The 25378-nt window shown below is 35.7% G+C and overlaps 1 protein-coding gene across 4 annotated transcripts in view; it reads left to right on the top strand.

The window, feature by feature from the left end:
- Positions 1-25378, top strand: part of PAM (peptidylglycine alpha-amidating monooxygenase) — a 284680-nt gene that overhangs the window by 78823 nt on the left and 180479 nt on the right. The window contains exon 3 of one of the 4 annotated variants that reach the window (XM_082836777.1): positions 19427-19536. The exons of the other annotated variants lie outside the window; for them this stretch is intronic. The gene's annotated coding sequence lies outside the window, so the exon portion shown is untranslated. The remainder of the gene's footprint in view (positions 1-19426; positions 19537-25378) is intronic. 4 annotated transcript variants of the gene reach the window in all.

Genomic DNA, 25378 nt, shown 5'->3' with positions numbered 1-25378 from the left:
ACTGCTAACAGCTATAAAAGAGGAAATCCACAGTAAGACAGTAATAGTGGGGGACTTTAACACCTCACTTACACCAATGGACAGATCATCCAAACAGAAAATTAATAAGGAAACACAAGCTTTAAATGACACAATAGACCAGATAGATTTAATTGATATTTATAGGACATTCCATCCAAAAAGAGCATATTACACTTTCTTTTCAAGTGTGCACGGAACATTCTCCAGGATAGATCACGTCTTGGGTCACAAATCAAGCTTCAGTAAATTTAAGAAAATTGAAATCATGTCAGGCATCTTTTCTGACCACACCGCTATGAGATTAGAAATAAATTACAGGGGAAAAAACGTAAAAAACACAAACACATGGAAGCTAAACAATACGTTACTAAATAACAGAGATCCCTGAAGAAATCAAAGAGGAAATCAAAAAATACCTAGAGACAGGGCTTCCCTGGTGGAGCAGTGGTTGAGAGTCTGCCTGCCGATTCAGGGGACACGGGTTCTTGCCCCGGTCCGGGAAGATCCCACATGCCATGGAGCGGCTGGGTCCGTGAGCCATGGCCGCTGAGCCTGCGTGTCCGGAGCCTGTGCTCCGCAATGAGAGAGGCCACAACAGTTGAGAGGCCCGCGTACCGCAAAAGAAAAAAACCTAGAGACAAATTATAACGAAAACATGACGATCCAAAACCTATGGATGCAGAAAATCAGTTCTAAGAGGGAAGTTTATAGCAATACAAGCCTACCTCAATAAACAAGAAACATCTCAAATAATAAACAATCTAACCTTACACCTAAAGGAACTAGAGAAACAAGAAAAAACAAAACCCAAAGTTAGCAGAAGGAAATAAATCATAAAGATCAGATCAGAAATAAATAGAAGCAAAGAAAACAATAGCAAAGATCAATAAAACTAAAAGTTGGTTCTTTGCGAAGCTAAACAAAATTGATAAACCATTAGCCAGACTCATCAAGAAAAAGAAGGAGAGGACTCAAAGCAATAAAATTAGAAATGAAAAAGGAGAAGTTACAACAGACACCGCAGAAATGCAAAGCATCCTAAGAGACTACTACAAGCAACTCTATGCCAACAAAATGGACAACCTGGAAGAAATGGACAAATTCTTAGAAAGGTATAACCTTTCAAGACTGAACCAGGAAAAGGTAGAAAATATGAACAGACCCATCACAAGTAATGAAATTGAAACTGTGATTAAAAATCTTCCAACAAACAAAAGTCCAGGACCAGATGGCTTCACAGGTGAATTCTATCAAACATTTAGAGAAGAGCTAACACCTATCCTTCCCAGACTCTTCCAAAAAAGTGCAGAGGAAGGAATACTCCCAAACTCATTCTATGAGGCCACCATCACCCTGATACCAAAACCAGACAAAGATACTATAAAAAAAGAAAATTACAGACCAATATCAGTGATGAACACAGATGCAAAAATCCTTGACAAAATACTAGCAAACAGAATGCAACAACACATTAAAAGGATCATACACCATGATCAAGTGGTGTTTATCTCAGGGATGCAAGGATTCTTCAATATAAGCAAATCAATCAATGTGCTACACCATATTAAAATATTGAAGAATAAAAACCATATGATCATCTCAGTAGATGCAGAAAAAGCTTTTGACAAAATTCAACACCTGTATATGATAAAAACTCTCCAGAAAGTGGGCATAGAGGGAAGCTACATCAACATAATGAAGGCCATATACAACAAACCCACAGCCAACGTCATTCTCAATGGTGAAAATCTGAAAGCATTTCCTGTAAGATCAAGAACAAGACAAGGATGTCCACTCTGACCACTATTATTCAACATAGTTTTGGAAGTCCTAGCTACAGCAATCACAGAAGAAAAAGAAATAAAAGGAATACAAATTGGAAAAGAAGAAATAAAACTGTCACTGTTTGCAGATGACATTGTGCTATACATAGAGAATCCTAAAGATGCCACCAGAAAACTACTAGAGCTAATCAATGAATTGGGTAAAGTTGCAGGATAAAAAATTAATGCACAGAAATCTCTTGCATTCCTATACACTAATGATGAAAAATCTGAAAGAGAAATTAAGGAAACACTCCCATTTACCACTGGAACAAAATGAATAAAATACCTAGGAATAAACCTACCTAGGGAGACGAAAGACCTGTATGCAGAAAACTATAAGACACTGATGAAAGAAATTAAAGATGATACCAGCTGATGGAGATATATACCATGTTCTTGGATTGGAAGAATCAATATTGTGAAAATGACTATACTACCCAAAGCAATCTACAGATTCAATGCAATCCCTATCAAATTACCAATGGCATTTTTTACAGAACTAGAACAAACAATCTTAAAATTTGTATGGAGACATAAAAGACCCTGAATAGCCAAAACAGTGTTGATGGTAAAAAATGGAGCTGGAGGAATCAGGTTCCCTGACTTCAGACTATACTACAAAGGTACAGTAATGAAGACAGTATGGTACTGGCACAAAAACAGAAATATAGATCAATGGAACAGGATAGAAAGCACAGAGATAAGTTCACGCACCTATGGTCAACTAGTCTATGACAAAGGAGGCAAGGATATACAGTGGAGAGAAGACAGTCTCTTCAATAAATGGTGCTGGGAAACCTGGACAGCTACATGTAGAAGAATGAAATAAGAACACTCCCTAACAGCATACACAAAAATAAACTCTGTCACATTCTAAAGTTTTATCACCAAAGGAGGGAATTTTAAGAGTATCACAGGTTGTTATAGATGAGAATAAAATAACAATGTTTCTTTAGCAACACTTTAGTTGAAATAGAGTCACAAATTGCTGTAAAGTCTTACTAAACTTTAAGGAAAAAAAGTTACAAGATAATTTTTTAAAAAATATTTTTAAAAACAAAGTAGGGATTAGGGATATATTATACCCCACATTAAAAAAAATTAAATCAGAGTTTAAAATATTTTTTATCCTTAATAGGTTTCATTTTAAGTGTCTGACTTTCATGTGTGGGAAATAATTAGACATGAAAGACTGAGCAACTAGATGGTTCAGGCTTTCTTGCATCTGTGACTTGATTCCTGGAAGGAACATTGGAGCAGGTGTCAAACTACGGTCAGGGTGAGCAGTTAAAATCAAGTAATCTTAGGGCATACTTGACTAAGAATTATAGTTTAGATCATTTCTTTCCTGTGGGCATTTTTTCCAAAAATGAGTATGAAGAAAGAAATGGGAAATGACCCGGAATGGAACTCTAAACTCTGGTGGTTCTGAGTTTAAGTTTACTATAAACCCTTACATCCCATGCTTATTAACTTTTAATAGACCTATTCTCATGTATATTTTATAAAGCAGAGTTTGACCTTGTGATAATCCAGCCACAGAAACGGATTAACTGTGTCTCAAATAGACTCTTACCATGAAGAATATATCAGTTCTGCCCCCTTCTCTATTAAGGAGAAATACACTTAAACTTTCATTATTTTACCTTTTTTGTGTGTTTCTAGTTTACTAAGCATTACGTTAATTTTACTTAATACTTTTATTGTGGTGAGGAGCACTGGAAATGGAAACATTTAAAATGACATTTGATTAAAAACCCCACAAAATTAGCAGATGGCTTAGGGAAGCAGCACTGAGGATGCTACTTGATCCTTAATTCAAGACCATACCTGATGCTGTATCTGGAAGAAGAGCTATGCCAGGAACAATGCTGTTGAGTTAAAGACTATGTTATTCATAAATATTTAGGAAAATAAGAAGCAGGTGTTCATGAGCATAGTATATGAAACCAAATAGATATTCCATAGGAGGAGGGTTCTGCACACATCTGTAAATCTGTAGTATTTATTCATGTAACATTTTAATAAACCTATGGAGAATAGAATTTTATAATGAATCCAGTCAAAACTTTATAGCTCTGTTGCCTTATTTTATTCATCCTCTGTACAAATGGATGTTTTTATTTGTAATAGTCACTGAAATAAATAGTCATGTATTTATTTATTTTGCGGTACGCGGGCCTTTCACTGTTGCGGCCTCTCCCGTTGCGGAGCACAGGCTCCGGACGCGCAGGCCCAGCAGCCATGGCTTACGGGCCCAGCCACTCTGCGGCATGTGGGATCTTCCCGGACCGGGGCATGAAACCGCGTCCCCTGCATCGGCAGGCGGACTCTCAACCACTGCGCCACCAGGGAAGCCCAATAGTCATGTATTTAAACTCCCTCACACCAAATATAGAATCCCTAAGTTTTTGTCTTTAAATATTTTCCCAACACTGACAATATTAAAAAGCTTAGTATAATTAATTGGTACCATGTATAACTGTGATAGCTGGCATCTAGTTACTTTTCCTGTTATCCTTTTTATTCTTTTACTATAACAATTCTGTGAAAAGTTTTGTGCTTCCTACTTAATACATGCTATTTTTTTTTTTTTTTCCAGTGAGGGAAAGAATGAGGGTTCAAAGCAATGTTAAATACAGGTGACAGTGTTTCCTAATTAGTTTTATGAGAGCAGAAATAAATCACTTAAAAATTCATGAGCTCTTTTCACCTTTTTTTTTTTTTTACGAAATGTAAACTTTCTGGAATAAGGATTCTCTCTATACAAACATTTTTGTGTTATAACCCATGTAGTTAGCATATTGTTGCTAGATCTAAAAACCCATGTCCAGATGCCTAATTAGACTTCCAGAGACCCTGCAGGATGCTGAATGGTCAGGAAATAGGAAATCATCCACTACTGATATAGGTCCCAATTTGAGGACAGACCTGTGAGGGTATCTTAAGATGCAAGAGACTTGGCAGCTGGAGAGCAAGTGCCTTTTGTACCTGAGCATCGGTGCTCAGTGTCAGCCCTGTAGGCTCCCAGCCTGTAACATGTCAGCCTCTTGTGTAAGTTAACAGAAAGAGAAAGAATCTAATTTAAACCATTTTCAAGTATATGCATTAAATGGCTAATAGTTTTGTTTTCAAAATCAAACATTTCCTTACTGAACTCCTTAGAAGAAATTTTGGGTAGTGGATCTCCCTAGGTACCGTTGGTTTCGGATTCTCTAATAAAGTCATCTTTCCTTCAATATTGCAAGTTTTAGATCTACGCTTTGGGTGGGAAATTAAATATTATCCAAATCAAATATATTATTAATAGTTCAGGAGAACAGACTCAGAAGAGAATCAACAGCAATCTTTATAAGAACCTGACCATTTACTGTTTGCCTGTGTATGAGATCACATGTCGAATACCATATTTTAATGTCAGCATTCTGTGCTGGAAAGACCATTTAATGTTTATTTTTGAGGCACTGGCCTGGAGTTCAAGCTCCAGGAGAACAGGCTGTGTGAACTTGGCCAAGTCATGGAACCTCTTTGAGTCTCAATTTCACCACAGGTAATAAGAGTACATATGAGAATAATACTACTTTCTAGCATTACAGTATTATGAGACATATATGAGATTGTTTATGCAAGTTATTTGTGCATTGTAAAACTGGGTTTGAATGCTGACTCTACCACTTTCTGGCATTGTAGTTTTGGATAAATTACCTAATCCAATAAAGCCTTATTTTCCACAACTTGAAATGAGGATAAGTATACAATGTTTGCAAATTGATTGTTACAGAGTAGGAGCTCAAAAAATGTTAGTTGCTGTTATCACTATTATTTTTACTAAATCTCTGTGAATGTATTTATTATAATCTATATAATGACATAAAATTTTGTTTAAAGTTATTTAAAGTCTATCCCAGTAGGTATGTATTTTTACTTGAAAACTTGGTACTGCACACTTTCCTGTAAATTAGAATAACTTTTAAGCTAAGTTTGTATGTAGAATGAGAAATTTTCTTCCTAAACAAATAATGTCCCTCTATAGGTATTGTTTTAGCTTTCTGATATAAGAGACTAAGAAGGAATGGATGTCCAAGATCCTCTCATTGTTTATAGTTTACCATAATTAATAATTAAATTGTTTTGTTGGTGGATTTGGTATAAAACATGAGGAGCTTATATGATTCTATAAGTTTTTATTATTTTTTTTAATTTTGAGAGGAAAAAAAACCTTTGAGGGCACTATGCCCTCTATGCTATGTGCCCTCTCTAGAGAACATATTTGAGATGCACCAGCGATTGCCTACCACTTACAATCCATTTAAAGAGTCAACCTCAAGCCTTTACCCTGAGGTAATGGGATTAGCATTCTGTTGGGACTGCAATCTTTAAGGATACAAATTTGTTTCTAAATGTTCTAGCTAGTAATCCTATGCTCCTTGACAGGTTTTACACTGGAATGGAAAACACAGACCTCAGACCTCTTTTCCTCTGCTGGATTAGGAAATTCAAGGACTTTAACAGAAAGTATTCTGTCTTGACATACTTAAAATTAGTTTCTCCTCATCTTTTTTCTTTGATGTTGGTATTGAAGGAATGTGATGAGTAACCTGAATTTAAGAAGACAGTGACATATAGATGCTTTTCTAAGCCAGTCATGAAAATTTTTCCTTTTAATGTCCCTAATTTTTACTACTTTTAAAAGAAAAGTATGCTAAGAAATATTTTCAGTTTAAGTATATCACTTGATAATTTAAAATGTTCTGAGGCAGCTTGTTTGGTTGGAATTCATTACAAAAGGAATAAAAGTCAAGAACCATTCTATTCTTCTCTTTTCTATCCTCTTTCAACAAGCCAGCTGTTAATCCCTGGGATGATAATATAAGTATGTGGAGACATTATGATCCTTGGAAAATAAAAGAAGTTAAAATATTAGTAAACTTGTTTTATGACACATTCCTGATCATATTCTATAATTCTTTTTCCCTTTTATTTTAAATTATATCTTAATATGAATAATGAACATTTTAAATAAATATTATTACTTTTAGAAAATGTCTATAAATTTGAAATATCCCAAGTTTGTTTTCATGAAGCATACTTTTCTATAGCTAAGATTCCAATGGAATATAAAATATAAATTACAATATCTTTTGAAGGTCACTATGAATTTAATGTAAAAACCACTCAGACTACACTGAATAATTTAGATTTAAAAAAGAAAGTTTATTGTATAGTAAAACTTTACATCATACTAATTTTAATTTTTTCTTTTGAAACTGTTCTCAATTTTTTTCTAAAATGTTCTATTTATTTCCCTTACTTCTTGGATGTATTTTATTGACTCTACATTTACCTTGTCTTGATGGCGTCTGGTCATGACTTTGAATATCGGTTGTGTCTGTGCTGTAGAAACCACGGAGTACAACCTGGGGAACACTGACTTCAGTATCAGAGCTGTAATTTACTATCTGTTCTCTGACTACCTAGTGTAAATAACTTAGCCTCTCTGAGCTTCGGTTTTCTCATCGTTAAATGGGGCTAGAGATACCTGTCTTAGCGTGGTGGTGAGGGTTACATGAGATTGAATCGTGTCTAACAATGTCTGGCATATGGAAAGTGCTCAGTAAATTTTGTTCCCTAGTTTGTGGTAAATGGAAACGGAAATGCAAATGGTTGGGTTTGGAGCTGAATACATGCTGACTTCAGCTGTGGCCTTGATTGTTGGTCATTTCTTTGTTTGCTTTTTATTTAAAAGAGAAAAAAAAGTGAATGAAGCTATGTAATCTCCAATGTAGATACGGCCCTCAACCTAGGCTTAAAATATAAATATATGACTAAATCAACTGCATTTACAAATGAGGAGTTCATACCTCACAGAGTTATTTTAAAGACTCAATGATATATAACAATTCAAAGACCTTAGCACATGCTAAGCACTCAGTAATGGTAAGTTATTAGTAATGTGAAGATGAGATCCTTGTGATAGAGCTTGGGTACTCCAAATTTAGCTAAGAGTCATACGTACAAAACATTTTCCAGGTACTCCAATTTAGGCTGATGTTTCTGTATTTCATGAAAAAAAACCCCAAAAAACTAATCTTTAAATGGTTATACTTAATATGTAAAGTAGCTAAATTTTGGACATATATTTCAGAATATATTCATATAAACAGCTGCCCCCTTTTGGATCTTTAATATGTAGTCTTTAAATTAAACAGCCCCAAATTAGCAGATAGGAGTTTTTTGTTTTTAGAAAATTGTACTTGTGAGAAATAATTCTGAATATACCTTATCTTTTATTCAAATGTATACAGACTGTTCATATGCATATAACCTTTAGAAATCTCAGAACCTGGAAAGGATTGATTAGTCCCTCTTTCTGGGCTCTGGAATTATACTAGGTCAATATTAAACTAATCTAACAATATACATAAATTTCTTTCAATCTATTAGGTAAATATTTCTATCTGTAACCAGGGCTTAGATCTAGCTGGCATGCACTGGTGTGACTGTCATAGTTGTGTGGCTGGCATTCATTCTTTTTTAAAAAAAAAATTTAATTAATTAATTAATTTTTGGCTGCACTGGGTCTTTGTTGCTGCGTGCGGGCTTTCTCTAGTTGCGGCGAGCGGAGGCTACTCTTCGTTGCGGTGTGCGGACTTCTCATTGCAGTGGCTTGTCTTGTTGTGGAGCACGGGCTCTAGGCGCCCAAGCTTCAGTAGTTGTGGCTAGTGGGCTCAGTAGTTGTGGCTCACGGTCTCTAGAGCACAGGCTCAGTAGTTGTGGCACACAGGCTTAGTTGCTCCGCGGCATGTGGGATCTTCCTGGACCAGGGCTCAAACCCGTGTTCCCTGCATTGGCAGGCAGATTCTTAATCACTGCGCCACCAGGGAAGCCCAGAGTAATATAATCTTATATATTCTTTCTTTGTCTTTTACTACAGGAAGGTTGAAGTCATTAGAGTGAGATAGTTTTTAGCAATTGGCTAGACCTTTCTGTTGAAGAACTGCAGTATCTGCTGGTTTGTGGCTTAATTTGTCACTGTACTGAACCTCAGTACTTTATACAAGGTGTGGTACGTCGGCATCAGCACTGAAATGTGTTCTTGGGCCACCGTTATTATGCTTTATTGACTTTTTCCGGGTATTTTTAGATACAGACTCATAACTACTTGTCTCTTCTTCTCCGTTACTCTCCTATTACCTGAAATTCCTCTGAATTGAAGATACCCTAGAAAGTCCTGATCATTAAGCTTGAGTGGTAGAGGTCTTTACAGGAGATTTGATAATACTAGAAATCAGATTCACATCATAAGGAGCATTTAAATCATCTTAGTCAGTCAACATTCTAACTGGTTATTTGACACCATCAAATACCTAGGTTGCTAAGAATGTAGCCCGTGTCTGTTTCCCCTGTTATGTTGTCTGTATTACTGAATGGTATTCTTCTTCTGTTAATTAAGAATATTACAGTACATGTCAAATTAAGCATTTTTGCTTTGAAAAAGATGTGGGTGTGTGGTTAAAGGAGTCTCACAGATTTAGTAGGAACAGTGCTTTTAACAGATGTTAGATCTCTGACTCTGGCTTTTTGGGTATCTGAGCGTCTTAGGGTTGCACAGTAACTCAGAAGCCAACTCTCTTGATTTATAGTTCAGAATACAAAGTTCACAGCAGTTAACTTACTAGCCCAGGGATGGATAAGTTTCAACTTCCATGTCAGCTCTGGGATTTGGGCTGTTGGAAGACATAGGTTTGATATTCTTCAATTAGATCAAGGTCACATAACTAGTTTGAAGTAGAGTCTGGACTAGAACCCAGTTCTTTTGGCTTCTAATCTTGTTTTCATTTCTGCTAATCATTTTATTATAAACCTCATGAAAACCTTTATTTTGAATACATTTTTATAACCTTGTAATCCATCATGTAGGCATGAAAAATTAAGATTCTGACATTTTTATTATATGCAAAGAAAGTGAAAATTATCTTGTTAAAAATATCATGCTTATTATTCAGTTTCGAAAATGCAGAAATAGGGCTTCCCTGGTGGCGCAGTGGTTGAGAGTCTTCCTGCTGATGCAGGGGACACGGGTTCGTGCCCCAGTCCGGGAAGATCCCACATGCCGTGGAGCGGCTGGGCCCGTGAGCCATGGCCGCTGAGCCTGCGCATCCAGAGCCTATGCTCCGCAACGGGAGAGGCCACAACAGTGAGAGGCCCGCATACCGCAAAAAAATAAAATAAAAAAGGAAATGCAGAAATAATGTGAGAAAGAAAAATGTAGTTTCATATGCACATCTTTTTAAGCATGACTCTTCATTACTAAGCTCTTTTTTACAAAGTGTGCCATCGGCTTTTTAAAGGACACATTTCAACATGGATTAAATCTTTGGGAAATTAGCTTGAATTATTTATAAGTACAGGCATACCTCAAAGATACTGCAGATTCAGTTCCAGACCACCACAGTAAAGTGAATATCGCAATCAATGGAGTCACACCAATTTTTTTGTTTCCTAGTGCATACAAAAGATATGTTTATACTTTACTGCAGTCTGTTAAGTGTGCAATAGCATTATGTCTAAAAAATGTACATAATTTAAAAATACTATATTGCTAAAATATGCTAACCATCATCTGATTCGTCAGTGAGTCGTAATATTTTTGCAATAGTAAGTTAAAGATCACTGATCATAGATCATCATAACAAATATAATAATAATGAAAAAGTTTGAGATGTTGCAAGAATTATGAAATGTGACACAGAGACATGAAGTAAGCAAATGCTGTTGGAAAAATGGTGCTGATAGACTTGCTGGATGCAGGGTTGCCACAGACTTTCAATTTGTAAAAAATTATTCGCTAATCACAGTAAAACAAGGTATGCCTATAGTTACCCAAACATGCACATATATGTGTGTGGAGTAGAAATATATTTATCAACAGCTAAGAGTAATTGTTTGTATTGTGATGTTATGAATAATTCAACTGTATTTCATACCATTTTTAAGCCCTGTGGATGTAGTTTGTGTTATTTCCCTGGATAACATTGTTGGCACACAGTAAATATCTAACAATAATAACTCTTTTCCCATACAGTATTTACTTTAACTAGAAAAAACTGCTGTGCTCATGTTGTACAATTTTTAAAGTTTGTTAAGATGCTAAATGAATTTCTTGGCATTCTGTTATGGTATTATCATTTTTTAATTAGAACTCTCTCTCTCTCTCCCTGTCATACACACTTCACCTTCCTCCAGCCATTTGCCTTTCCTGTGACATGCTCTATGTTTTCATCTTATCACCTTAGTAACCAGAGGTACCAGAGTCCTACATTCCATTGAAACCCAGGCTTTAAAGATGGTCTCAGGCTGTTCCCTCTACTTCTTTTGTGGTTCTTTGTAGCTTGAAAAATTGGGAAATGATCAAATTTAGCCACGATCACAACTTTCCAAACTTTTCTGTGTCCTGGCATTTGAGTTCTACTTTGTGTCTATCGCTGTGTTAATTATTTGGGGGATACACAGTAATTCCTTTCTAACAAGAATACTAAAATATTATTGGAGCTAGCATCCTCTCAATGCAGGCCCAGCACTAACCCATGCTCACACCTAGGATAAGGCCAAGCTAGTCTGGTGTATTTTCAGGGGCTTGCATGTTCTCTTTTTCCCAAATATTATCCCCATTTTCTTTTATTCTTATATACTGCCCTTTATTCTGTAATTAGATACCAGCTTCCTTGCAAGAACTGGTTGCAGCGATAAGTCATGGGAAGCTCATTCACATGAAAGTGTATAAACTGCACAACTGGGCACATAATCAACTCTAGACAAACAGGAGACAGACCAGGTAAGGAACTAGGAACATAGGCTTTGAGTCAGTCCTGAGATTAAGCCTTTTCTCTGAGACATTATGTCACTGAACAAGTTAAAGTTACATAACTTCACTTAGACCACTGGTTCCTCATCTGTAAAATGAAAGTAATACTGTCTCATCAACTGTATTATTAGAAAGATTAAAAGAAAAGTCTATGAAAAAATTGAGCAACTTCATTTTTAGTCAGTACCTGAAAATGTCAATTAGTGTGACAACAAAATAGCAACCAATGCATTGGACTATAGAAGAAGGAGAGAAGGTGAATAAAGGAGAAGCTGAGGACTCTAAAGGCAAATTTTGTAGGGATCATATCTTTTCCGGAAGTCCTATTTACCTGCTATTGGTTGGGGGAATGTAGAGGCCCCACACGTTATATCCTGCCAGTGCCTACAGCTTTGCTTCCCATTATTTATAAACATTTTAGCTTGTTTTTCTTTGATGATATTATAAACAGGGATTCATCCTTGTCAAATTATTTATTAATTGAGGATTTCTACCCTCAAGGAGCTCTTGTGTAGAAATAATATGGACATACAAGAAATAAAGTACAAAAGCTTGTTTTATAAAGATCATCAGTGCTACAGGATATTGGGAGAGGGAATGAACGCATTGTCAGGATCAAACATCGTATGAATGAAAGCTCTACTTTTCTGTTTTGATGTGGCCATTTAAATAAAATGGCATAAAAGTATGTTAGACACCAGGATTCAATAAGCTTAATCCTGAAACAGCTACTGTAAAAATCATAATTTTGCCAGATCTTGTTTGCAAGATTTTGATTTCCTAGAAGAAATAAGTTTTTTGTTTTAAGTATTTGATTCATTTGCCATCAATACTTGAAAGGCATCTAGAGGTTTGGCTTCTTCACATTCTGATGAGTGGAGCTCAGAACTACCAAGGTGGCATCCTACTCCTGTCCCCCAGAGACGCACGTTTTCTGGCAACAGATCCTACATTGAGCTATTTGTGATTGTCCAATAAGCTGTTATAATAGAATGGCCAAAATACAAACTTTGTTTTTATGTGTTTATGTGTTTGTGGGACCAAAACGCAGAGGTATTGGTATCTCCTACTTGTTTTAGTGACAATTCTGATTCCATGTAGAGGAGAATCAAAGGCATATATAATTAATTTAATTATTGAATGTGTTCGACCTTAAATGGTTCCCATTTTCATATTTGAAAATTTTAGTCAAAGATGGACTTGAAATATGTTCTTTCATTTTACATTGAGTATTTGGTTAAATGAAAGATTTTATGAATACGTTGGAACTCTTCTGAGTTTAATCAGTTTATTGATTCACTAGGCATGATTTGGTGTTTTTCCTTTGTGATGATTTTTAAAAAGAGAAAAATCTCATTTTCTTTCTGCATTATTTGTATAATCTTTTCCCCTTCTTTTTGGAACATTTGGCTTGAACCTGAGTTTAATAAAGTTTGCTATAATATTGTAGTAGTTTACAGGTGGCTCACATATATTTATGATGTGAAAGTTGCGTATCTATTAATTTAACAAATATTTACTGATGTCCTGCTATGTCCTGAGCTAGCTATTGGAGGTATAATGGTGAACAAAATATACAAAAATCCCTGCTCGCATAGAGCTTATAGTCAGAGATTAAACACTGTTACTAAAATACTGTAATGAGGCTAAGTATTTTGGAGTAGTAAAGGGAGGTGGGGGAGGCTAGGAGCACAGGGAGGTTGCAATTTAAAATGTGGAGGTCAGTGAAGACCTCACAGAGAAGGTGACAATTGAACAGAGACTGAAGGTGATCAAGAGAGGAAACCACTTGGCTACAAGGAGCGACAATATTCTAGGCAGAGGAAACAGCAAGTACGGAGACCCTGAAGTGGGAACGTGCTGTGTAAAGAACAGCAAGGGGCCAGTGTGGGGTAGGGGACTAAGAGGCTGGTTTTGTAGGGCCTTGCATGCCAGTGAAAGGACTCTTGCTTTTTTTACTCTGACCCAAATGAGAAGCTGCAGGAGGTGTTAGGCAGGGGAGTGACATGGACTACTTTAGCTTCAAAGGCTTGCTATGATTGCTGTGTATTGAGAACAGATTATAAGGTGGCAAGGGCAGAAGCAGGGAGATAAGTTAGGAGGCAATTACAATAACCCAGGCATGAGAAGATGGTATCTATCTACTTCCTGTGCATTTACTGCTGTGTGTATTGTATACAGACACTGGTGCAAGGGACCATTTGGGTTTATTTTTCAGTCTGTTTTTTTTTCCCCTGTGGTTCAAATCTTCCATAGAAGGGAAAGAGAGAAATCAATGACTTCACTTTTTTTTTTAGCCATTACTGGTAGTAATATGAATCTTGCATGTATATGGCATTTTACAGTTTTCAAGCCATTCTTATATGTATTGCCACATCTAGCCCTCACAATGGCCTGTTTAGTGGGTGACAGTTTCCAGGTTTATAAGACATGTCAGGGTCACACAGCTGGCCCCTTCTCTTCGGTGGTGTGCATATTGGCTTCAGTAAAAACATACAAACTAAGCAGTGACCAATAATCATCTCTTCCCGGAGAATGGGACTTGGGTACACTTAAAGAAATTTACTCAGCTGCCAACTCATTAAAGAGTAATGAGCATTGTTGTGGTCTCTGTCTTTGGTGGTCGCTGGGTTGTCAAGCTAAAAAAACTTGATTGTTATTGGAATTGAATCTCTAAATTGTTCAAAGGGGATTCTTTATAAACAAGAGTATTCCTAATTTTTTCCTTTTAATTTCATCTTATCTCTTTATAGGATTCACACATCTAAAGATGGAATAGAAAAAAAGTGTACCAAAACTGGAAGAATCCCCCAAATGTTGAGGGAATTATAATACCAAAAGATATTTAATTTTTGCTGATGAGTAACACTAGGTACAGTGTTTCCTTGTATATGTCAAAATATTTCAGCAAAGATGGTTTTCTTTTATGGAATTTAAATAATGAGGCTCGTGACATTTTACTTTTAACCTGCAAGATACATTGAATACAATTAACATATTCAAGTTAAGTCAAAGAAAGTAGCATAAATAACTTCTGTGTGATTTAATTTAAATTTATAATATATTATAAGTGTTTCAGAGAAGATGAGAGGTGGTAGAAATTCCTGTATATTATAGTAGTTGAGAAAGCAGAGTGTGTATTTTGTATTCAGAAATATATCATGTAACAGCTGTTGCAAAATTTGAATGAAAAAGAAAAACTGAATGGGCAAATATACGTTTGTAGTCAAAAGGAATAATATATATATCACTTGAATTGTGCTCTTGAATTGCCATTTGTCTAAGAGATTGAATTTTTGAATATAGCAGCAGTAAATGCAAAAAAGGCAGATTAATATAGTGATGTTTGTGAAAAAAATTTAAGTGCTCGGGATAGGAATTTGAACTTGTGGTTCACACAATAGTATTCCATTACTTTCTAACAGATATGATTATTGAACAGATTAATAGTTTATGTTGAAAAACCTACTTATTTGAATGAGCTCTCATAATATTCCCCATTAAGGATGTATTTTTTTCACTTTTCAGTTGAAATAGCAATATATGTAAAATGCAATTGATGTTCTGGCTTTCAACCTGACAAGCTTTTGCAATATGTAGAATATGTGGCAGGCCTGGTGGCTTCAAAGTGTTTTTTTTTGAAGTTTTTGGTAGGGAATGTCTTCTGGGGCAGCTGAGGGGATTGGTGCATGGGGAACATTTGAGACAGTGGTTTATTGTAATTATTCTCTTTTCCTGTCCATTTTTTATGTGGACCACTCTTCGTGTCCTCCTGTATCCTTTTCCTTTCTCTTTTCTTGCTGATTTAATTCCTCCAGTTTATTATCAAGTGCCTACTGTATGCCAGGCATTATTCTAGGGGCTAGAAATACACCTCCCTGCTCTCTGGAAACTTACCGTCTTGTGAGGAGGGTGAACAATGAACAACTTAAACAAGGGATAATGTTCACTATGAATAGGCCAAGGCAGGGAGTAGTGACAGAGCAGTGTGATACTGTACTGGGTGGGGAGGGAAGGCCACTCACCCCACAGGGAAGCTGAATCCTGAATGATAAGAAAGAGCAAGCTGTTTTTTCCTTCTTGTGCCCTTGTTGCCTTCACTCTAGCCCACAGACTCATAATAGCCTGGCTGCATTCACAGCTTTCTACGTACCTAGAGTTGAAGCCAATGTCACACCATACCTCTTCTCCCTCTCCAGGGATATGTGGGAGATACAGATGGACTGTCCTTCCTTTATAGGCCTTCACTTTCTTACTCCCTATAAGAATTCACTAATTATTATGTATTTTAGAAGGTTTTCCTCCTCTTCCACCAGCCCCTTGCTTCATCCCCCAGTACCACACAACATGTTGAATTTGCTTCTATAAATATTATAGGCCTTCTCACATTGCCTTGCAATAATTTGTCTTCCATTCCTTTCCAAAATGCCATCCCCATTTGCCCCATTAAAAGCCAGGTAAGCATCATTTCTTTTCTTTCTTTTTTTTTTTTAATATTTCTTTCTTTATTTGGTTGCGCTGGGTCTTAGTTGTGGCAGTGGCCTCCTTAGCTGCGGCTTGAGGGCTCCTTAGTTGTGGCCAAACTCTTAGTTGCAGCATGCATGTGAGATCTAGTTCCCTGACCAGGGATTAAACCTCGGCCCCCTGCATTGGGAGCACGGGTTCTTAACCAATGTGTCACCAGGGAAGTCCCCAGGTAAGCATCATTTCTATTCATCTTTGTTTTTCCAGAGGCTAACACAGTGTCTGAAACAAGTAACTTTCAGAAAGTATTGTATTTTTAAACCAAATTAATAAATTGTTTAATCTTATACTGCTTGCCCTTATGATAACTTCAACACACATATATACTTCTCTCCTTTCTAACATCTAAGTGATTAAATGAAAACATAAAATGTAAGGGGTTAATTTAAGTAACTTAATGTATTCTTGTCAATTAAGTAAAATGTAAACGGTACCTTAATAACTAGTCTACTCTCTTTTGCTATTTATATTTTTCTCAACCGAAGAGAGCAGGATGCTGAACCACATTTAGAGTTTATCAGAAGAAACATTAGAGACACATAGAAAACAGCATAATTATATATGCACTTTTAGACTGCAAAGTGAAATTAGACAAGTCGTTTGAAGGTCTGCGTGATTCATTATAATGCAATCGATTATGTGGCTTACCTTAAATTATAATGTAACGCTGAGAAAAATGCCATGACCTAAAGAAATATTTTATGTGGATGATGTCATCATGCATTTACAGGAATCAGTATAGATATTTATAACTTTTCATGGAAAAATTTTAAAACATTTTAAAGCAACATTTAAAAAGAAAATTACATTTTGAATATTTAGCTGCCTTGTTTGCCCACTTCGAAGATGGAGAGAAATTAATCACAGTGAGTTCATTCTTACAGTTTTAAAACAGTTTGCAGTCTTTTTTCATTAGTTAAAAAAAAGTACATGAGGGCTTCCCTGGTGGCGCAGTGGTTGAGAGTCCGCCTGCCGATTCAGGGGACACAGGTTCGTGCCCCGGTCCGGGAAGATCCCACATGCCGCGGAGCAGCTGGGCCCGTGAGCCACGGCTGCTGAGCCTGCGTGTCCGGAGCCTGTGCTCCGCAACGGGAGAGGCCACAATGGTGAGAGGCCCGTGTACGGCAAAAAAAAAAAAAAAAAAAAAAAAAAGTACATGAGTATGATCAGTTTACAGATTAGCAGTCATTGTCTTTAAACAACATGGCATTTTCCCACTACTTCTGGTAAAGTCTTTTTATGTCTGTATGTGATTTCACTGTTTTTAGTCATACCAGTCTTAAAAGGCTGGCCATTATGTTCTTTGGACATGAATTACTCCCCCAAAGGGGGAAGAATAAACAACACAAATGCTTAAGTTTGTTTTTTGTGAAAATAGCTACATTTAAAGACCATTTTTATATTGTTCTTTCTAAAATGTCAATTACTAGATAGTAAAAAAGTTAAATTCAGCTGAATGTAATAGAGAAAAGAGAAAAATATATGAATATGATTTAATAATTTCCTAACTTCTGTTTTCTTCATATGTGGCAGAGAGACTTACTTAAATTCCTAAGATTTGGGTTGAATAATAATTCTTATTATTTAAAAGAGAAACATAGCATCATTGTAATTGTACTCCCGAGGTAAATGTCTGGTTTTCTTTTGCTTTTATTTTATTGTGACTTCAAAGGGAATGGTTGTTTCATAATGAGTTTCTGTCCATGATCAGTAAATAATAAGAAGAAAATAGTGAGGAGAGGGCAGAATTGCAGCCTCTGCTTCCTATTCTAATCCATTAGTGATAACACATATATCATGAATGTCCTTAATTCTTGATTAAAAATCTTGATTAAGATGGAAGAGTTTCTGGTTTTTCACTGTTAAATATTCTTTAATATGGAAAGTTGACAGTGATGGATTGACTAGCATGTAATAAATACAGAATCAGAGGTCTGGAATAATCCTTGAAATATCACTTTTTATTGTGATATATATCATCCATACAGATGCATAGAGCATACACAGTTTAAAGAATAGCTACAAACTCCTATGGAACCACCACCCAGGTCAAGAAACAGAACATTGCTAGCATCCCCGAAGTCCTCTCCATGTGAAATTTCATTCACTTTCTATCAAAACTAGCTCCAGTTGTTTTTCAGTTTATACTCAAGGATGCCATGTAGAATCATTGTTTTCCCCCCCACACTTTCAGAGATTTATTATTGGAAAGAGTTAAACTCCATAGAAAGCCTGAAGAGGCAAGAGGTATTTCCATTCCTGGTTCTTTTGAAATGCATTTAGTGGCTGAAAGTAAAAGTGGATCAGTTAGATAATTGTGTCAGTTGATGCATTTGGTGGATAAGCTGCAGAGAGCATCCTTCTTTCCATCTTTAAAATGCAGAGGCTTAACATGAAAAGTTAAAGAGGTTTGAGTGGATGGGGTTGAGAAGAGAGTCTTGGATTGAGACCAATTATATCCATCTTTCACGATGATATCACAAATCCAGTAGAACTACAATCAGTAGTTGAAATAGCAGGGTAGAAGGCAGCTACTAGAAGGCAATTTTCAATTAATAAGACATCAGACAAATGATGTAACAGTAATATAATCAGGTTTTTCAGAAGGAAAAAATGTCCACTGCCATTCTTGACTAGATACTAGATTTTTAAATATACAGCTCAGTTGCTCTGCCCATAAAACATGTTGCTTTTCTTCATTTTGACAGATACTACATTGTGTTCAAACTTATTTCTTATTCCACTTTCTTACATTGAGCCATTTGTTTGGTTTTCTTTTACTATATTTTGAATTATTAATCACTGAGCAGATACTTTATTACTGTAAAAGGAATTATAAACATCATCAAAACGGTGCTAGGGATGAAAGAGCAGATGGGTGCTGGGTTTTGCAGTTTGTTTTTTTTTAAATTATTCCCCTGGGAGAGCTGTTGGCAAAGTATACAATTGGTAATTAGATTACGGGAACAGAAAGAAAAAAGGAAGGAGAAAAAGTAAATTAGCCACATGCAAGTCTATATGTATTTTTCTAAAAAGAGAAAAAAAAACATTGCCTTTAAATATATGTATTTATTAAAATTATAGGGTAATAAGTACTTCTCCTGTAAGATTTAATATTATACCTCTTCTACTTCATTCTTTGTTTTCATTCCCCTTGACCTCCTTGTTCACTTCTGTGGCTCTGTTGCAGATCTGTTTAATAATCATTGCTACCAGGATAAAGCTGTCATCAGCCAGAGGTGACAATTCACAAAGAGAGATGTTTTGGCATTCCAAGACACAGAGGACATTAAATATGGTGTAAGACAAAACATGTCTTCTTTATTTTGACCTATAAAACATAGATGCTATTGTGAAAAATATCGCTTCACAAAAATGTCTTCAGCCAGTAACTCTGGATGATATCCATCTTCAAGGTTTGCACTGTATTGTATTACTGTATTTTTTTTTGCCTACTCCTCTTTACATTTTGAAAAGAAAACCAAGTGGATTCACTCTACTATATATCAATTTGAAACAACTTGTCTGGCTTCAGAGGCATCTCTGAGTGGAGTACTCCGTTTTTCTAGTTAGGGTATATTCTTTAACATGTGAAAGGGTCATGGGTTTTGTCATCACTACCTGGGGTGAAGAACAAAAACTAATCAATATTCTTTCCTAGTTCTCTCACTGGATGTCTTACAACCTCATCTGTTTGTTTCTTGTTTCTCCTTTACTTTTCCTGGGTGAGGTCTTCTGTAGTTAAATTCTCTCACATCTCATACACAATCCATTAGGATATCCTGTCTCTACCTTCAAAATATATCCAGGTTTCAACCACTTGTTATCTTGTTATCTCACCCACCCTGATTGTACCACCGGGATTACAGCAGAAAACAACAATATCATATAATTTCCTTGTCTAAGCAGGAAGGGTATAAACCCTTTCCCTTCCCTTCCCCCAGGTCCATTCTCAATAAGGAAGCCAAAGTGATCTTTTTAAAATAGAAACCCAATCACACCATTCTTCCCAGACTCTGCGGTGACTCTCCATTTGACTCAGGGAACAAACCAAAGTCTCTACAGTGAGTGACCTACAAGTATCTACAATCCATTCTCCATTACCTGCCCGATCTGCTCCCCCTTCTTGGTTCAACCGCATTCGCCTCCTTGTAGCTGCTTAGCTCCAGCTCTTTTATCTACCTGGAGACGTCTACAGATACCCACTGTGCCCATTCCCTAACTACCTATGAGTCTTAGTCAAATGTCCCCCTTACAGGCTTGAAACTTACCCCACACCTCACCCAGCTGTCCATCTCTCCATTACTCTTCTTCCCTTTTTCTTTTTTCCATGATGATTATCACCTTTTAACATACTATGTTATTGACTTAGGTATGTTTATTGTCCATTTTCCTGCTGGAATATAAGCTTAATGAGGGCCAGGATCTTTATGTATTTTGCCAATGATATATTTTAAACCCCTATAAATTATTTATTGAACAAATGAATATTTATAAAATAAATGATTGGTGTACTCCCCACTTATTACTTTTCTCCCTTCCAGAGTCTCACAGCCACACTTATCTGTAACTAGACAAATGAATCTACTTTCTTAGATGTAGCATCCTAAACCAAATACTAAACCTGAAACTTAAAAAGGAAGGTGAATCTCGAATATAAGTACCTTTTAACTATTTTAAGTGATCATAACAGCCTCGTTTCTGTCTGTCAGAAACATCCACAAACACTTCATCAACTCTTTTGGCTCCAAAAAGGAATTGCTAAAGGACAAGAGACATTTTTGATCTAGAGTTAATGTCCTTCTTGATTTTTGTGCAACTGTAAGTGTAATTAATACAGATTTCCTTTAATTTATAGATGGGAGTGAGGAATGAGAATCTCCAGAATAAACGCAGAATAGTATAAGAAAATTGATCATAATCCTCTTGTCTTAGTCCAGTTGGGCTGCTGTAACAGAATACCATTGATTGTATGGCTTATAAACAAATATGTGTTTCTCACAGTTCTGGAGGCAAGTGGTCCAAGATCAAGGTTCCAGTGGATTTGGTGAGAACCTACTTGTTGATTCATAGATGGCCATCTTCACATTCATCCTCACATGGAGGAAGGAGTGAGGGAGCTCTCTAGTGCCTCCTTTATTAGAACACTAATCTCATTCATGAGGGCTCTGCTCTCAAGACCTAATTGTCTACCCGAGATCCCACCTCCAAATACCATCACATTGGGGATTAGGATTTAAACATATGAATTTTGGGGGGACATATACTTTCTGTCTATAGTACCTTTCTATTTCATAGATTTGGAAGTCAAACAGCAGGATTAAAGGATGAAAGTTTTTAGGAGAGAGTTTGACATTAAATAATAACCACAAAAATACGGAAAAAATTGGTTTATGGCAGTATTTTTAAGGAAACAACTCTACATATTATGGCATAGTTGAGAAGTGTTATTATTTGGGTCGATATATTAGAAGATTTTATGTGAACTTGCATGATAACATTTGAAGACAGTAAGGATTCTAAATGAAAGAGTAAAGATCTCATAAATTAATGAAAAAATATAGATCAACAGAAAATGTAGTGGACGTATACGTTGGTATCCATGGGGGTCTTGAACCAATCCCCTGTGGATTCTGGGGAATGACTGTATATTCTTTGTTTGTATTCAGAAGTGTTGATATTGATGGATAAATCAAAGTATAGAGAAAATAATTGTCTATTTTGCTGGAAATTTTTGACATAAAATTAAAATGTATTGACTTGGACATAGCGAATCTTTATAACAATGAAAACTTAAAAAGAAATTTCTGTATAAGAGTAGTTTAATACATTGGGTTCCACAGTCTTTGATCTTCCTGGGCAGCAGTAGTGCTATTTAATTTGGTATTGGGTTCAGCGGCATATAACAAAATATGTGAAATATCTTGAATAAGATAGAACTTAATTGCTATCACAAATGAAAGAATTTTGGAGATAAGGTGGTATGGCTTTTCCTTATATTCATCAAGGACCCAGACTCCTTCTGGCTCAGCATCCTTTTATCTTTACAGTATAACCCCTGTCCTTTTGGTCCAGTACAGCTGTTGAGCCTCCAGTCAGCATATGCCCCTTTTAACCAGCAAAAGTGAAGAAGGGGCAGAAATGGGGCACACAACCAAACTTTGCAACATGGCTTTACCCATCTGCAGTTGAGGCTGGGCCATGTTGTCCTTTAATTGAGCAGCATTATGACCAACTAAAAATTAGATTCTTGTGATGAAGGTGGTAGGGGGAAGGGATATTATAAGGCTAGTGGTTTTTTTTACAGGAGCACATTTTCACTTAATAATTAAACTAGTTTAATTGTTGGAAAGTTAGAAGAAACATATTCTTTACTTGATTTTACCTTGTCCCTTTCAGTATAGGAATAGTGTCTGTCATTGAGCTGTTTTTTTTTTTAAGACAATTTTGTCATTGTGAATAGTAAACAAACTAGGATAGAAATAAGAAATAACACACAATAAGCTTCATTAAAATTCAGTTATTTAGAGTGAAATTACCTAATTGTTTCGGGCAACTCATGCTAACGAATTGTACTCAGCATAATTACTGGGTTTATACGATCTCTTTTTCCCAGATTAAATGGTTTCAATTTGCACTTATTATGACAGTTGTCCTCTGCACTTGGAGTAATAACATACTGTTTATTTATATATTCTAGGGCCCAGAAGCAAGGCTTGCCTTTTCTACTCTCTCCACCTGCTCACCCTCAAACTCGTACAAACACACACACACACACACACACACACACACAGTGTTGTTTCTCCACGTTGTAGCATAAGGATCATTATTTCCTCTTTTCTTTTTTTTAATCAGAACTAAGTACTTATCAGAACATGCACAGTCCATGGTTCTTCTGTCCTTTGAAGACTGTCAGTTTTGTTGTGTGTATGTAAAAACTTAAAGCTCTTTAAAGGTTAAAAGAGAATTTTAATGCTTAAAGTAAGTTTAGAGAATGTTCTCAACCATTTCTCTTAATCTGCTTTTCATGACTTTACTAAGGAGTGTAAATGAACAGTTGCAAAAATATAGAGCATGTCCTTTTTAGTATTTATAAATTTGCTCATAATCAGAAACTCATTAGGACTGTTTTTTTGAACTTGAAAATATAGATTTATTAATTTGTCTTGAAAAATAAACAGAAATAATAGTATCTAACAAAATATTGACAAATAAGACAAGGAGAACTTGAACTGTCAGATATCTAAAGTTAAAATCTGACAATAAAAATGATAGTTAAGTCAATGAAAAAGAATAAACATCTGGAAAATATGCTTAAATTTATATAGGTACAATAGCATGTGTCAAGACTGTCTAGATAAGATTTCATTCATTCATACCCCAAATTGGGTAATTATTTGTGAAAAATAAAACTTGACTCCTCTTGCATGCAATACACAAAAATATATTCCTGATGGATTAAAAAATTACTGACAAAAATTAAGTCATGATTCAACTATCCTCAGGGTGGGGGAAGGACTTAAAAATGGGAGAAAAACACAGAGGGTAAAATATTGATCATTTGATTTCACAAAATACAACCTAAATTTATGTATATGTATATTCACATATATGTAAATGCATTGAAAGGGACTAAAGAACACATGTAAATTTTTTAAAAGAAGTTACTTTATTTAAGTAAATGGGATTGATGTGGAGTGTTGTGTGATGTGGTCTGCCACAATTTACTCCAAGTATTGCTATGTTATTTTAAGGCAACAACAACAATGTAATGATTTAGTCATTATTTATTAAATTACAAATGTGAGAAAAAGCAAACAATTAATGCACAGGCTTATTGAATGACTTTTATGAGTCAGACTCTGAGCCAGACATAATTTCTCCATTGGATATGCATAGTGATACTAGGTTTTAGGTGGTTCTAGTTTCTAGAACTGTGGTTTCTTATATTTGATATGTACAATTAGTGTGATGACTTGATTTTTTCTCTTTGCAAAGTTACTGTTAAGTTAGGGTGCATCTCAAAATGAATGGTCCAAGCAAATGGGCATTCAAAAGCAATAAAATAAAAAATAAAAACCTAAACCTCACACCTTATACAAAAATTAACTCAAAATGTATCACAGAGTTAAATGTAAGACATAAAACTCGAAAACTTAGCGAAAAATGAGAAAATCTTCAGAACTAGGCAAAAAGTTCTTAGACTTGACATTAAAATCACAATCCATAAAGGAAAAATTGATAAATTGGACCTCATCAAATCTAAAAACTTTGCTCCACGAAACTCCCTGTGAAGAAGATGTAAAGACATGCTACATACTGGAAGAAAATATCTGCAAACCACATTATCTGACGAGCTCTCAAATTCACAAAAGCTTACAAAATTGTGGTTAAAACAAGCAATCCAACTAGAGAATGGAAAAAAGACATGAATGGACATTTCACTGAAAAGATAGATGGCAGATAAGCACATGAAAAGATGCTCAACATCACTACCCACTTGGGAAATGCAAATTAAAAGCACAATGAGAAAATACTACATACCTATCACACTGGCTAAAATTAAAAATTAGTGATAACGTCAAATATTGGTAGGGATGTGGAGAACTGGATCACTGTTACATTGCTAGTGGGAATGTAAAGTGGTGTAGTCACTTTGGGAAAGAGCAGGACATTTTCACAAAATTATCATGTGACCCTGTTATTACATTCTTGAGCATTTATCCCAGAGAAATAGAAATTTATGTTCACACAAAAACCTGTACATGCTTACTCATAGCAGCATTATTTGTAGAAGCCTAAAACTGGAAACAATGTAAATGTCCTGCGAAAGGTGAATAGTTATACAAACTGTAGTACATCTATACTATGAAATAAGACTCAGCAGTACAAAAGAATGAACTATTGTTACATGAAACACCTTGGATGGATCCCAAGGGCATTATGCTAAGTGAAAAGCCAGTCTAGAAGATTACCCACTATAAGATCCTGCTGTTATAACATGCTTGAAATGACAAACTTATAAGAGAGGGAGAACATATTTCCTTGTTGTACTATTGTATTAGAGTTTTGCATCAGGGGAAACTGGGTGAAAGGTATATAGGAACTCTGTATAAGTGAGTCTACAGTGATCTTAAAAAAA

The sequence above is a fragment of the Leucopleurus acutus genome, assembly GCF_964270905.1.
Source record: "Leucopleurus acutus genome assembly, chromosome: 3".
NCBI lineage: Eukaryota > Metazoa > Chordata > Mammalia > Artiodactyla > Delphinidae > Leucopleurus > Leucopleurus acutus.
The sequence above is the reverse complement of the archived record's forward strand: the minus strand, read 5'-3'. Positions and strand labels throughout refer to the sequence as shown.